This window comes from Jaculus jaculus, chromosome X (assembly GCF_020740685.1).
Source record: "Jaculus jaculus isolate mJacJac1 chromosome X, mJacJac1.mat.Y.cur, whole genome shotgun sequence".
NCBI lineage: Eukaryota > Metazoa > Chordata > Mammalia > Rodentia > Dipodidae > Jaculus > Jaculus jaculus.
In genome coordinates, this window is record NC_059125.1 from 131464323 (window position 1) to 131478305 (window position 13983).

Here is a 13983-nt window from a genome sequence, read left to right on the forward strand (position 1 = left end):
CTGGTCCCAGGCTGGCCTCAAATTCACAGTGATTCTCCTACCTGTGCCTCTCCCAGTGCTGGGATTAAAAGTGTGTGCCGGGCTGGAGAGATGGCTTAGCGGTTAAGCGCTTGCCTGTGAAGCCTAAGGACCCCGGTTCGAGGCTCGGTTCCCCAGGTCCCACGTTAGCCAGATGCACAAGGGGGTGCACGCGTCTGGAGTTCGTTTGCAGAGGCTGGAAGCCCTGGCGCGCCCATTCTCTCTCTCTCCCTCTATCTGTCTTTCTCTCTGTGTCTGTCGCTCTCAAATAAATAAATAAATGAAAATTAAAAAAAAAAAGTGTGTGCCACCACACCCATTGAGCCATGGGAAATTCTATATTTACATAGTTGTGAAATAAGGAGTCCTGTCGTACAACATGTAGCTGTTAATTTGAATGTCTTTGGTGCAATAATTATGTCATTTATCATATGATGCAAATCTACAGCCGGCTTGACTGGTAATTTAAAGAAAAAAAATGTAGTCAATTCTTTTAGCACACGTTACGATACTAAAGCATTAAAAATTAACTATTGAATTTGTTTTTCAAGAAAGTTGATGGAGTCTGGCATGGTGGTACATGCCTTTAAACCCAGTACTCAGGAGGCAGAAGTAGGAGGATCACCATGAGTTTGAGGTCAGCCTAGGAGTACAGACTGAGTTCTAACTCAGTCTGGGCTAGAGTGAAACCCTGCATTGAAAAAAACAAGAGGCCAGGTGTGGTGGCATATGCTTTTAATCCCAGCACTTGGGAGGCCGGAGGATCACCATGAGTTTGAGGCCACCCTGTGACTACAGAGTGAATTCCAGGTCAAGCCTGGGCTAGAGAGCTGGGCGTGGTGGCACACGCCTTTAATCCCAGCACTCGGGAGGCAGAGATAGGAGGATTGCCATGAATTCAAGGCCACTCTGAGATGACCAAGTTAATTCTAGGCCAGTCTGGACCAGAGTGAGACCCTACCTCGAAAAACCAAAAAAAAAAAAAAAAAAAAAAAAAAAAAGAGAGAGAGAGAGAGACCGTACCTTGAAAGAAAGAAGAAAAAAAAAAAAGAGGGCTGGAGAGATGGCTAAATGCTTAAGGCGTTTACCTGCAAAGCCAAAGGATCCCAGTTTGATTCTCCAGGACCCACGGAAGCCAGCTGCACAAGGGGGCGCATGCATCTGGAGTTCATTTGCAGTAGCTAGATGCCCTGATGTGCCCAGTCTCTCTCTCTCAAATGAATAAATAAATAAATTTGATGAATATGTAACATGCATAAAACATTTGTCAGCCAGGTGTAGTGGTGCACAGCTTTAGTTCCAGTACTAAGGAGGCTGAGGTAGGAGTATCACTGTGAGTTCAAGGCCAGTCTGTGTTATAGAGTTCCAAGCCACCCTGCTAAATAAACAACCTCCCTGACACATACACACACACACACACACACACACACACACACACACACACACACACCATTTTTTTTCACTCAAGCCAGTTTATTGGTCAGGAAGGCAGGCAGGGGCCCAAGACATCCATGGAGTCCCACGTACTTCATAGCACCGATCTCCACATCCCCTTCATCGCTGAAAAAGACACAAAAACATTTGTCAACGTTTATCACTGCTTTCAGAACACAAAGTCACTGACCACATGAATTTCAGAAAACCTGATCTTAAAGGAAAACAAAGTATCAGACTTTTAGTTACTTGGAGAAGAATATCCCCCAAAATGATAGTTTCAGGAGATGTTGACTTGGGGGGGCGGGGCTCTTTCCAGCTGCTGCTCTGTGAATCACTTTTGCTCAGAACAAAGGACTTTCCTTTCCAATTCGATTGCTCAATTTCCATTTGAAGATTCCTTGCACCTAATGAGAAGTGAACTGATACTTGAATGTATGCCTCTCTTTACGGAACTTGAGAAACAGTTCAGTGATGCCCGTTAGGTTCTGGTATCATTGGATGCTTCAATTAGGAAACCAGTTCTATTAGTTGAGGATATATTAGTTGAGAAATAGATGAGATGACATCTATCTATATATCTACTGAAAGAGAGAGAGAGAGAGAGAGAAAGATTTTAAAAAACTATAAGAGATGGCCAGAGAGATGCTTCAGCGGTTAAGGTGCTTGCCTGCAATGCCTAATGACTCAGGTTCAATTCCCCAGTACCCACCCACATAAAGCCAGATGCACAAGATGAATGCATCTGGAGTTCGTTTGCAGCTGGAGGCCCTGGTGTGCCTAGTCACCCTCTCTCCCTCTCTGTTTTTTTTTTTTCTCTCTCTCTCTGCTTGCATATGAGAATTTAAAATAATATATTTGGGGCTGGAGGGATGGCTTAGCAGTTAAGGCATTTGCCTGCAAAGCCAAAGGACCCAGGTTCGATTCCCCGGGACTTACGTTGGCCAGATGCACACACATCTGGAGTTTGTTTGCAGTGACTGGAGGCCCTGGCATGCCCATTCATTCTCTCTCTCTCCCTCTTTCTCTGTCAAATAAATAAATAAATAAATAAAAATATTTAAAATAATGTATTTGTTTTTATTTGTTTATTTGAGACAGAGAGAAATAGGCAGAAGAAGTGAGAGTATGGCACACTGGGCCTTCTTGCCCCTCCAAAAGGAATCCAGATACATGCACCACTTTGTGCAGCTGTCTGTAGGTGCTGGGGAATTGAACCCAGGCCATCCGGCTTTGTAAAGCACCTTTAACTGCTGAAACATCTCTCTAGCCCAAAAGACCATTTATTTATTTATTTATTTATTTATTTGAGATAGATAGAAAGAGGGAGGGGGGAATGGGCGCACAGGCCTCTAGCCATTACAAATGAACTCCAGATGCATGTGCCACCTTGTGCATCTGGCTTACGTGGGTCCTGGGGATTCGAACCAGGGTCCTTTGGCTTTGCAGGCAAGGGCCTTAACTGCTAAGCCATCTTCTCCAGCCCCATGAGAGACCTTTTAAAAAACATTTTATTTATTTATAAGCAGAGAGGGAGAAAGGGAGAGAGAGAATGGGTGCACCAGGGCCTCTAACCATTGCAAATGAACTCCAGATGCATTTCTCATTCGGTGCATCTGGCTTTACGTGGGCACTGGGGAATTGAACCTGGGTTGTTAGGCATTGCAGGAAAGAACCTTAACTGCTGAGCTGTCTCTCCATCCCCCCAAGAGACTTTTTAAATTTTTCTCACATGATTTTAAAGGCGTGGTGAGTCAGTACTTGATGGGGAAGGCCAGTAGTTTGGAGACTCAGGGAGGATATAAATTCTAATCAAAGTGAATCTGGGGCTGGAGAGATGGCTTAGCGGTTGAGCGCTTGCCTGTGAAGCCTAAGGACCCCAGTTCCAGGCTCGGTTCCCCAGGTCCCACATTAGCCAGATGCACAAGGGGGCGCACACATCTGGAGTTCGTTTGCAGAGGCTGGAAGCCCTGGCACGCCCATTCTCTCTCTCTCCCTCTATCTGTCTTTCTCTCTGTGTCTGTCGCTCTCAAATAAATAAATAAATAAATAAATAAATAAATAAATAAATAAATAAATAAATAAAAAAGTGAATCTGCTTTTAGAATTCCTCCTTATTCCGGAGACAGACACTCCAGGCCAGCAGCAGTGCAGGCCCAGAGAGGAATCTACTTTAGTCCAAGTCTACAGATTGTAATATTAATCTCATGCCAAAAAAAAGGAAGAGAAGAAAGCCTTCCCAGAAACAGTCAGATCATACTAGTTATGATCCAATTTTTATTCAGTAATGATTCAATTTTCCATCCAGTTCATCAACACAAAGTCAAGCTCAAGGGGAAACTTCTGACTATTGAAAACCTAGAGTAAATTCATTTTAAAACTCAAACATTAAAAATAAGCTTTTTTTTGGTCTTTTTTGAGATGAGGTCTTGCCACTCTAGCCCAGGCTGACCTGGCATTCACTCTGTACTCTCAAGCTGGCTTCACATTCATGGCGATCCTCCTACCTCTGCCTTCTGAGTGCTGAGAATAAAGGTGTGTGCCACCACACCTGGCAAGAATAAACATTTTGAAAAATAAATTGTTTATTTTTGTCTATTTATTTGACAAAGAAAGAGGGAGAGATATAGAGAGAAAGAATGGGTGCTACAGGGCCTCCAGCCACTGCAAAAAAACTCCAGACACATGAACCCCCCCCTTGTGTATCTGGCTAATGTGGGTCCTGGGGAATCGAACCTGGGTCCTTTGGCTTTGCAGGCAAACACCTTAACTGCTAAGCCATCCCTCCAGCCCCCAAGAATAAGCATTTCTGTAGTGATAATATTTTTGTCATAAAAATACATTTTGGGCCAGTTTAAAAAATATTTTATTTACTTATTTATTTGAGAGAGAGAAGGAGGTAAAAAGATAGAGAGAAGCCAGGAATGGTGGCACACTCCTTTAATCCCAGTACTTGGGAGGCCAAGGTAGGAGGATACCTGTGAGTTCGAGGCTACCCTCAGGTCAGCCTGAGCTAGAGTGGACCCTACCTTGAAAAGCAAAAAAAAAAAAAAAGATAGAATGGGTGTGCCAGGGCCTCCAGCCACTGCAAACGAACCCCAGACCAGATGCAGGCACTTCCTTGTGCATCTGGCTTACATGGGTACTGGGAAATCAAACCTGGGTCCTTAGGCTTCACAGGCAAGTGCTTTAAACACTAAGCCATTTCTCCAGTCCCTTTGGCCAGTTTTTGACAGAGTCTCATATAGGCAAGGGTGGCCTCACACTCCTTATGTAGACAAAACTGACCTTGAATTCCTGATTCTCCTGCCTTAGTTGCCTGAGTTCAAGGGTTACAGATGAGAGCCACCACACCTAACACTAGAAATACAAAATTTGAAGGAGTACAGCAGTGGGGTAAAAAAAAAATTACATATATGTATATATTAGGTTCTAGACTGGAGAGAGAGAGAGAGAGAGAGAGAGAGAGAGCGCTCAGTGGGTAAAGGCACTTGCTTACAAAGCCTAATGGCTTAGGTTCAACTCCCCAGAACCCACTTAAAGCTAGATGCACAGACTGGCACATACATGTAGAATTCGCAGTGGCAAGAGGCCCTGGTGTGCCCCTCATTCTCATTCTCTCTCTTTCTCCTTGCAAATGAATAAATATTTTAAAAAAGAAATAAAAGCAACAAGGTTACTGCCAGGCATGATTTGTACCTATAATCCTAGTATTTGGGAGATGGAGGCCGGTGGATCACCATACATTCTAGGTCAGCCTGAGCTACGGTGAGTTCCAGGCCAGCCTGAGCAAAGTATGACAGTATGTCAAAGAAAGGAAGGCGGGAATGGTGGCGCACGCCTTTAACCCCAGCACTCAGGAGGCAGAGGTAGGAGGATCACCGTGAGTTTGAGGTCACCCTGAGACTACATAGTGAATTCCATTCCAGGTCGGCCTGGACTAGAATGAAATCCTACCTCGAAAAATAAAAATAAAAAAGAAAGAAAGAAAGAGAGCGAGAGAGAGAAAGGAAGGAAGGGAGGGAGGAAGGAAGGAAGGGCTAGAGGAATGGCTTCTTAGGAGTTAAGGCATTTGCCTCCAAAGCCAAAGGAACCAGGTTCAATTCCCCAGGACCCACGTTAGCCAGATGCACAAGAGGGCACATACATCTGGAGTTTATTTATGGTGGCTGGAGGCCCTGGTGTGCCCATTCTCTTTCTCTCTCTATCTCTTTCTCTGTTAAATACATAAATAAATAAATAATTTAAAAAATTTAAAGAAGCCAGGCATGGTGGTGCATGCCTTTAATCCCAGCACTTGGGAGGCAGAGGTAAGAGGATCGCTGTGAATTTGAGGCCACCTTGAGACTACATAGTGAATTCCAGGTCAGCCTGAGCCAGAGTGAGACCCTAGCTCAAAAAATCAAAAAAAAAAAATTAAAGAAAGAAAAGAAGGTTTTTGTTGTTGTTGTTGTTCATTTTTTATTTATTTGTTTGAGAGCGACAGACATAGAGAGAAAGACAGATAGAGGGAGAGAGAGAGAATGGGCGCGCCAGGCCTTCCAGCCACTGCAAACGAACTCCAGACGCGTGCGCCCCCTTGTGCATCTGGCTAACGTGGGACCTGGGGAAAGGAGCCTCGAACCGGGGTCCTTAGGCTTCACAGGCAAGCACTTAACCGCTAAGCCATCTCTCCAGCCCGGAAAGAAGGTTTTTTAATGTTTGTTTTCTGGTTATTTATTTATTTATTAGAGACAGAGAGAAGGACACACACAGAGAGAGAAAGAGAGAGAGAGAGAGAAAGAGAGAGAGAGAGAGAGAGAGAGAGAGAGAGAGAGAATGGACACTTTAGGGCCTCTAGCCACTGCAAACGAACTCCAGATGCATACACCACCATGTGCATCTGACTTAGTGGGACCTGGAGAATTGAACCTGGGTTCTTAGGCTTCACAGGCAAGTGCATTAACCGGTAAGCCATCTTTCCAGCCCATTTTTTTTTATTTTCAAGGAGAGAGAGAGAGAGAGGGAAAAAAGTGGACATTCCAATGCCTCACCACGGCAAACACACAAATTCCAGACACATGTGCCCTGTCACAATGTTGTTATAATAATAATAATTATTATTATTATTTCGGTAAGGTTTCACTCTAGCCCAGGCTGACCTGGAATTCAGTGTCAGGGTGGCCTTGAACTCATGGCAATCCTCCTACCTCTGCCTCCCAAGTGCTGAGATTAAAGGCGTGCGCCACCACACCCAGCTACAATGTTCTTAATAAATCAAGAAACTTGTGGGAGCCGGGCATGGTGGTGCACACCTTTAATCCCAGCACTCGGGAGGCAGAGGTAGGAGGATCGCCATGAATTCAAGGCCACCCTGAGATGACAGAGTTAATTCCAGGTCAGCCTGGAGCAGAGTGAGACCCTACCTCGAAAAAAAAAAAAAAAAAAAACCAAAAAAAAAAAAAAAAAAGAAACTTGTGGGGACAGAAAGATAGTTGGAATTGTTTGTAGTGGCTAAATAATTCATAATTGAGTCTAAACAAAGGTAAGAATGGAATGTCAATTTAAAAAAATATATTCATTTTTATTTATGTATTTTTTTTAAATTTATTTATTTGAGAGTGACAGACACAGAGAGAAAGACAGATAGAGGGAGAGAGAGAGAATGGGCGCGCCAGGGCTTCCAGCCTCTGCAAACGAACTCCAGACGCGTGCGCCCCCTTGTGCATCTGGCTAACGTGGGACCTGGGGAACCGAGCCTCGAACCGGGGTCCTTAGGCTTCACAGGCAAGCGCTTAACCGCTAAGCCATCTCTCCAGCCCTATTTATGTATTTGAGAGTGACAGAGAGAGAAAGAGGCAGAGAGAGAGAGAGAGAGAGAGAGAGAGAGAGAGAATGGGTGCGCCAGGGCCTCCAGCCATTGCACACGAACTCCAGACGAATGTGCCCCCTTGTGCATCTGGCTAACGTGGGTCCTGGGGAGTCGAGCCTCGAACCAGGGTCCTTAGGCTTCATAGGCAAGCGCTTAACCACTAAGCCATCTCTCCAGCCTGGAATGTCAGGTTTTTTTTTTTCTTTTTCCAGTGGTGGTTACCAACCTAGCCCTCCCCCGTGTACTCTACCCCTGAGCTATATTTAGTTGCAGCCTCAGAGTAAATAATTTTAGCATGTATTTACTCTGCAGGACAAAATTATTTTCAGTAGCATTATGTGGAAATTAGAATTAATAGCTTTATTGATTTCATCTTTAAATTGTCATGTGTGTAGTATGTGGTGTGTATGTATGGTATATGCACATATGTGTACAAATGTATATGTCCCTTGTACACTTCTGTAGAGGTGAGGGGAATGTCAGGGGTCTTCCTCTATGACTTTCCAGCCTTATTTCTTTGAGACAGAATCTATTACTTAATGTGGAATTTGCTGTTTTGCCATCAGACTGGCTAACCAGTGAGCTCCAGTGATTCTCTGGCCTCTACCCATCTCAGCACGGCTGTTACAGGCATGTGTGATTACAATTTTTTGTTTGTTTTGTTTTGTTTTTTTTTCGAGGTAAGGTTTCACTTTAGCCCAGGCTGTCCTGGAATTCACTATGTAGTCTGAGGGTGGCCTTGAACTCATAGTGATCCTCCTCCTACTGCTTCCTAAATGCTGGGATTAAAGGCATGCACTACCATGCCTGGCTGGATTAAACAAATACCATATATATACAAAATTTGTTTGAGGTAGATTTTCATTCTAGCCCAGGCTGACCTGGCATTCACTATGTCGTCTCAGGGTGGCCTTGAACTCACAGCGAGCAATCCTCCTACCTCTGCCTCCTGAGTGCTGGGATTAAAGGCATGTGCTAACATGCCTGGCTATTATTATTATTTTTTTTTAGTATGTAAAAACAAACAGCGTCTATTCTATGGAATCAGCCAGCATGTGGGGTCAATCATTCATACAAAATGGCAACCCTGAGAGGAGCACGCAGGCTGGCTATTATTTTTTTTTATTTGCAAGCAAAGAGAAACAGAGAGAAGAAAGAGAGAATGGATGTGCCAGAGCCTCTAGCTGCTGCAAACAAACTCCAGATGCAGGCACCACCTTGTGCATCTGGCTTACATGGGCCCTGGGGAATTGAACCTGGGTCCTTTGGCTTCCTAGGCAAGTGCCTTAACTGCCAAGCTGTCTCCCCAACTAGAGGCTGGTATTTCTTGAGCACCTACTATGTGAAAGGCACTATGCTATGTCCTTTATGTAAGGAGCTTTTTTTTTTTTTCTTTTTCTTTTTTTACAGTTCTCATGCTAACCTTACAGGGCAGGAATTATTGTTCTTGGTTTTTATTTATTATTTATTTTAGTTTTTTTCAACTGGGATTATTTATTTACTTTTTGTCAATTTTTATTAACATTTTCCATGATTATAAAAAATATCCTGGGCTGGAGAGATGGCTTAGTGGTTAAGCGCTTGCCTGTGAAGCCTAAGGACCCCGGTTCGAGGCTCGGTTCCCCAGGTCCCACGTTAGGCAGATGCACAAGGGGACGCACGCGTCTGTAGTTCGTTTGCAGTGGCTGGAAGCCCTGGCGCGCCCATTCTCTCTCTCTCTCCCTCTATCTGTCTTTCTCTCTGTGTCTGTCGCTCTCAAATAAATAAATAAATAATTTAAAAATAAAACGTATAAAAAATATCCCATGGTAATACCTTCCCTCTCCCCCCCACTTTCCCCTTTGAAATTCCATTCTCTTTTTTTTTTAATTTTTATTAACATTTTCCATGATTATAAAATATATCCCATGGTAATTCCCTCCCTCCCCACCCCCACACTTTCCCATTTGAAATTCCATTCTCCATCATATCCCCTCCCCATCTCAATTATTGTACTTACATATATACAATACCAACCTATTAAGTATCCTCCTCCCTTCCTTTCTCTTCCCTTTATATCTCCTTTTTATATTTTAGTTTAGTTTTTGAGGTAGGGTCTTGCTCTGGCCCAGGCTAATCTGGAATTCACTATGTAATTTCAGGTTGGCCTAATGCTCATAGTGATCCTCCTACCTCTGTATTTTGAGTTCTGGGATTAAAGGCATGTGGCACTACGCCTGGCTATTGTTTAAGTTTTGAGATATAATGTCACTCTTGTTGTCCTGGCTGAGGTGAATCTCCTGGACTGATTCTCCTTTCTCCAAGGGCATAGTCACTGGTATTATATGGACAAACCACCATGCCCAGCTTGTTTTTCATTTTTCAGATGGAAAAGACTATGTTTCACAGAAGCACAGCGACATTTCCAGTTTCACAATTTTATTATCACACGCCTCTCATGTCCCTATCTTATCTCACAGCCTTAATGAAAGGAGTATGGGGAATCTGTGGCAGGTGCAGGGGCCACATGAGGATATTAGGAATAGCAGCAGGAGGGAGTAACTGTGGATGGCTTATAGACCTATTTGAAAACAAGTAGGGGAGATTTCATTTTCCAGTTCCGTATAAGAAATCCAGCCGCCTGTAATTCCAACACTCGGGAAGTGGAGGCAGGAGTTCAAGGTTATCCTTCGCTACACTGTAAGATCGAGGCCATGAGACATTGTCTCAAACAAGTAAAGAAAAAAAAAAAAAACTACAGACAATTAAAAAGAAATTCCACATAGGGAATTGTAGAAGCAAAAGTACCTTAGCAATAGCAAAGTCCTTATTAGCTGGTAGGTGTATGTCTTCGTACTGGGCTTAATGTGCTTTTTAAAAATATTTTAGTTTCGGGCTGGAGAGATGGCTTAGTGGTTAGGCGGTTGCCTGTGAAGCCTAAGGACCCCTGTTCGAGGCTCGGTTCCCCAGGTCCCACGTTAGCCAGATGCACAAGGGGGCGCACGCGTCTGGAGTTCGTTTGCAGAGGCTGGAAGCCCTGCCGCGCCCATTCTCTCTCTCCCTCTGTCTTTCTGTGTCTGTCGTTCTCAAATAAATTAAAATTAAAAAAATTATTTTAGTTTTATTTATTTATTTGACAGAGAAAGAAAGAGACAGACTTGGCATGCTAGGGCCTCCAGCCAGTGTAAACGAACTTCAGACACATGTGTCCCCTTGTGCATCTGGCTAATGTGGGTCCTGGGGAATCGAACCTGGGTCCGCTAAGCCATCCCTCCAGCCCTTAATATGCTTTTTTTTTTTTTTTTGGTTTTTCGAGATAGGGTCTCACTCTAGCCCAGGCTGACCTGGAATTCACTCTGTAGTCTCAGGGTGGCCTTGAACTCTCAACCATCCTCCTACCTTTGCCTCCCGAGTCCTGGGATTAAAGGCGTGCGCCACCACGCCCGGTAATTAATATGCTTTTATGTAAAGCAAAAGGAAATCTGATTTATACAAGGTTACAAAGCAGTTAAGTGTTCTCCTGGAATTTCCCCCCTGTTGTATTTTTTTTTTTTTCGAGGTATGGTTTCACTCTAGATCAGGCTGACCTGGAATTCACTTGTCTCAGGGTGGCCTTGAACTCATGGCGATCCTCCTGCTTCTGCCTCCTAAATGCTGGGATTAAAGGCATGCGCCACCACGCCTGGCTGTTGTAAGGATTTCTGAACGAGCTAAGGCACAGCATCTGGAAAATGGAAGCCACTGTGTGCTGAAAGGTCTTGGGAAGCAGACGCCTGGCTCGAGGAGCCACTAGGTGACTAGAACCTGAAGAGCTGGGGCCCGACTTACACGGCCATAAGGGAAACTGTGGACACGGGTAGGTTTGAAAAGCTTGGTGTCTGTCTCTGGGAGACACAGGAGAGCTAGAAACTGCGCAGGGTGCAGCCTTGGATTCTTCCGGAAGAAAATTCCCACGGTCACCTAGAGAGAGCAGACATCGCTAGCCAGCCGCGCAGCCGCGTAGGCGAGCGCTGCAGACTACCCTGGGGGCGGGGCGGGGCGGGCGCGCGGCGGGCGACGCTGAGGGCGGGGCGAGGACCGGTCGTGATGTCCGCGGCGGGGCGAGGGCGCACGGGGGGGGGCGGGGCGAGCGCGCACGGGGGCGGGGCGTAGCGCTGGAGCTCTGCGCGGTTGCTGAGGAGGCAGGGCGTTGGGCTGTTCTCACAGCTTTCCCGCGCCGCAGCGCCTCCTGCAGCGTCTCTGCCTTCTCAGCGAGTCCGCCGGCTTCCTCCTCTGCCTGCTGTTAGCTCGTGTGCCGGCCGGCCCCGTTATGGCGACCCGCAGCCCCAGCGTCGTGGTGAGGATTTTGGCTCGTTGGCCAGGCCGACCTAAGGCCCACGCGGCAGGCAGCAGCCGGGTGACGCCTGGCAGGCCCTTTAGGCTTGGGGCCCGGTGCTGCGCCCTGGGGTCGCGGTGGCCCGGAGAAGTCCGAGGGGCGGAGGCGGTCACAGGTTCCCTGGTTTGGCTGTGCCGTCTCCCCCCCCCCCCCCGGTCCCCATCGAGGGCAGCGGGGTGTTGGGACGGCCACGGAATGGTGGGGTGCGAGAAGGGTCCCTTCTCCGGGGAGCCCTAGGAGAGGGCTGCGTGTGGGCAGGGAAGGTGGAAATGGCGTTTGGGGTGACATGTGCCGCCTGCGAGCGTGCGGCGGGGAGAGGCGGAGGGCAGCTTCGGGAATGATCCGGCGGGTGTGGGGGCCTGGGCTTACTGATGCTGTAATTCATACTTGTGGATGGCGCATTGCTTCTCCCAGTGTCGCAGCAGCTCAGGTACTGAGAGCCATGCCTGTTTTACTCTAGAAGAAACTACTGACAAGACAGGTTATTTTCCCACGGCCCGGACTCGTGGGCCTTGGATTCATATATGCTCCAATCGGGAGCCCAGATCCTTTGATGCTACAGGGAATTAAAAAAAAATGCAAGGGCTGGAAAGATGGCTCAGCAGTAAAGGGGCTTGCCCGCAAAGCCGAAGGACCCATGTTCAATTCCCCAGGACCCGTGTAAGCCAGATGGACAAGGTGGCATCTCAGTTCGTTTGCAGTGGCTGGACTCCCTGGCGTGCCCATTCGGTCCTTTTTAAATCTCTCTCTCCCATTCAATGCTGCTGCTTCTCTCGCTCAAATAAATAAATAAATAAAAATATTAAAGCTCAATAAAACAAAACCTCTTAAGAATTTTTTTTAAAATTGAAAAATGTGAATCTGGTTCTTATGCCCGAGGGCATTCTGTTTTTGTTTTTGTTTTTTCGAGGGAGGGTCTCGCTCTAGCCTAGGCTGCCTCCTCCTACCTCTGCCTCCCAAATGCTGGGATTAAATGCGTGCACCGTCACACCTGGCTGACATTCTTTTGTTTTTTTTTTTTTAAATATATTATTTATTTATTTCAGAGCGAGAAAGAGGCAGAGAGAGATGGGGGTGGGAGTCAATTGTGCACCAGGACCTCCAGCCACTGCAAATGGACTCCAGGCACATGCGCCATCCTGTGCTTCTGGCTTACATGAGACCTGGGGAATTGAACCTGGGTCCTTGGGTTTACAGGCATATGTCTTAACCGCTAAGTCATTTTTCCAGCCCTGACATTTTTTTTTTTCTTTTTTCAGAGGTAGGGTCTCACTTTAGCCCACACTGACCTGGAACTCACTATGTAGTCTGAGGGTGTCCTGAACTCACGGCAGTCTTCCTACCTCTGTCTCCCAAGTGCTGGGATTAAAGGCGTGTGCCACCACGCCCGGCCATACTTTTTTAAAAAATATTTTATTGGTTCATTTATTTGAGAAAGAGACAAGAGAATAGGCACGCCAGGGACTCTAGCCACTGCATACAAACTCTAGATGCACTTACCACTTTGTCTCTCCGGCTTTAAATGAATAGGGGAATTGAATCCGGGTCATTAGGCTTTGTGGGCAAGTGCCTTAACCATTGAGCAATCAATCTCTCCAGCCCCCAAGGACAGTCTTAATACAATTGGCTCCTAATATTTTACCTCCACTCTCATTGTTTCTTTTTTGAAGGGGGAGAGGTTCTAGATAGGGCCTTACTTTAGTTCAGGCTGACCTGGAATTCACAATGGAGTCTCAGGGTGGCCTTGAACTCACAGTGATCCTCCTACAACTGCCTCCCTAGTGCTGGGATTAAAGGCTTGAACCACCACACATGAGTGGGTCTATTTGTTGTTTTTTTTTTCCCCATTTGCAGAAATACTGCTCCCTCCCCAACCTTTCTGACTATGTTTGCTAAAATAACCACAGCCTCTGCCACCCATGCTTTAGTCTGGCTTGATAGTATTGTTCCAGATTCCAGTTGTGTCATAGTCTGCTTTGTTATTATTATTCTTGATTTAATAATTACCTTCTTAGCCAGGGATGGTAGTGCATGCCTTTAATCCCAGCACTCGGGAGGCAGAGGTAGGAGGATCGCCTTGCATTCAAGGCTACTCTGAGACTCCATCGTGAATTTCAGGTCAGCCTGTACCAGAGTGAGACCCTATCTCAAAAATCCAAAAAAGAAAAACCAAAAAAAAAAAAAAAAAAAATGAAATTCCCTTCTTACCCACTGATTGCCTCCCCCTACTTAGACAAACTTTATTTTAATTTATTTATGTGTTTTGAGACAATCTTACTATGTAGACCAGACTGGCATTGAACTGTTAGCTGTCCTGCCACTTCTG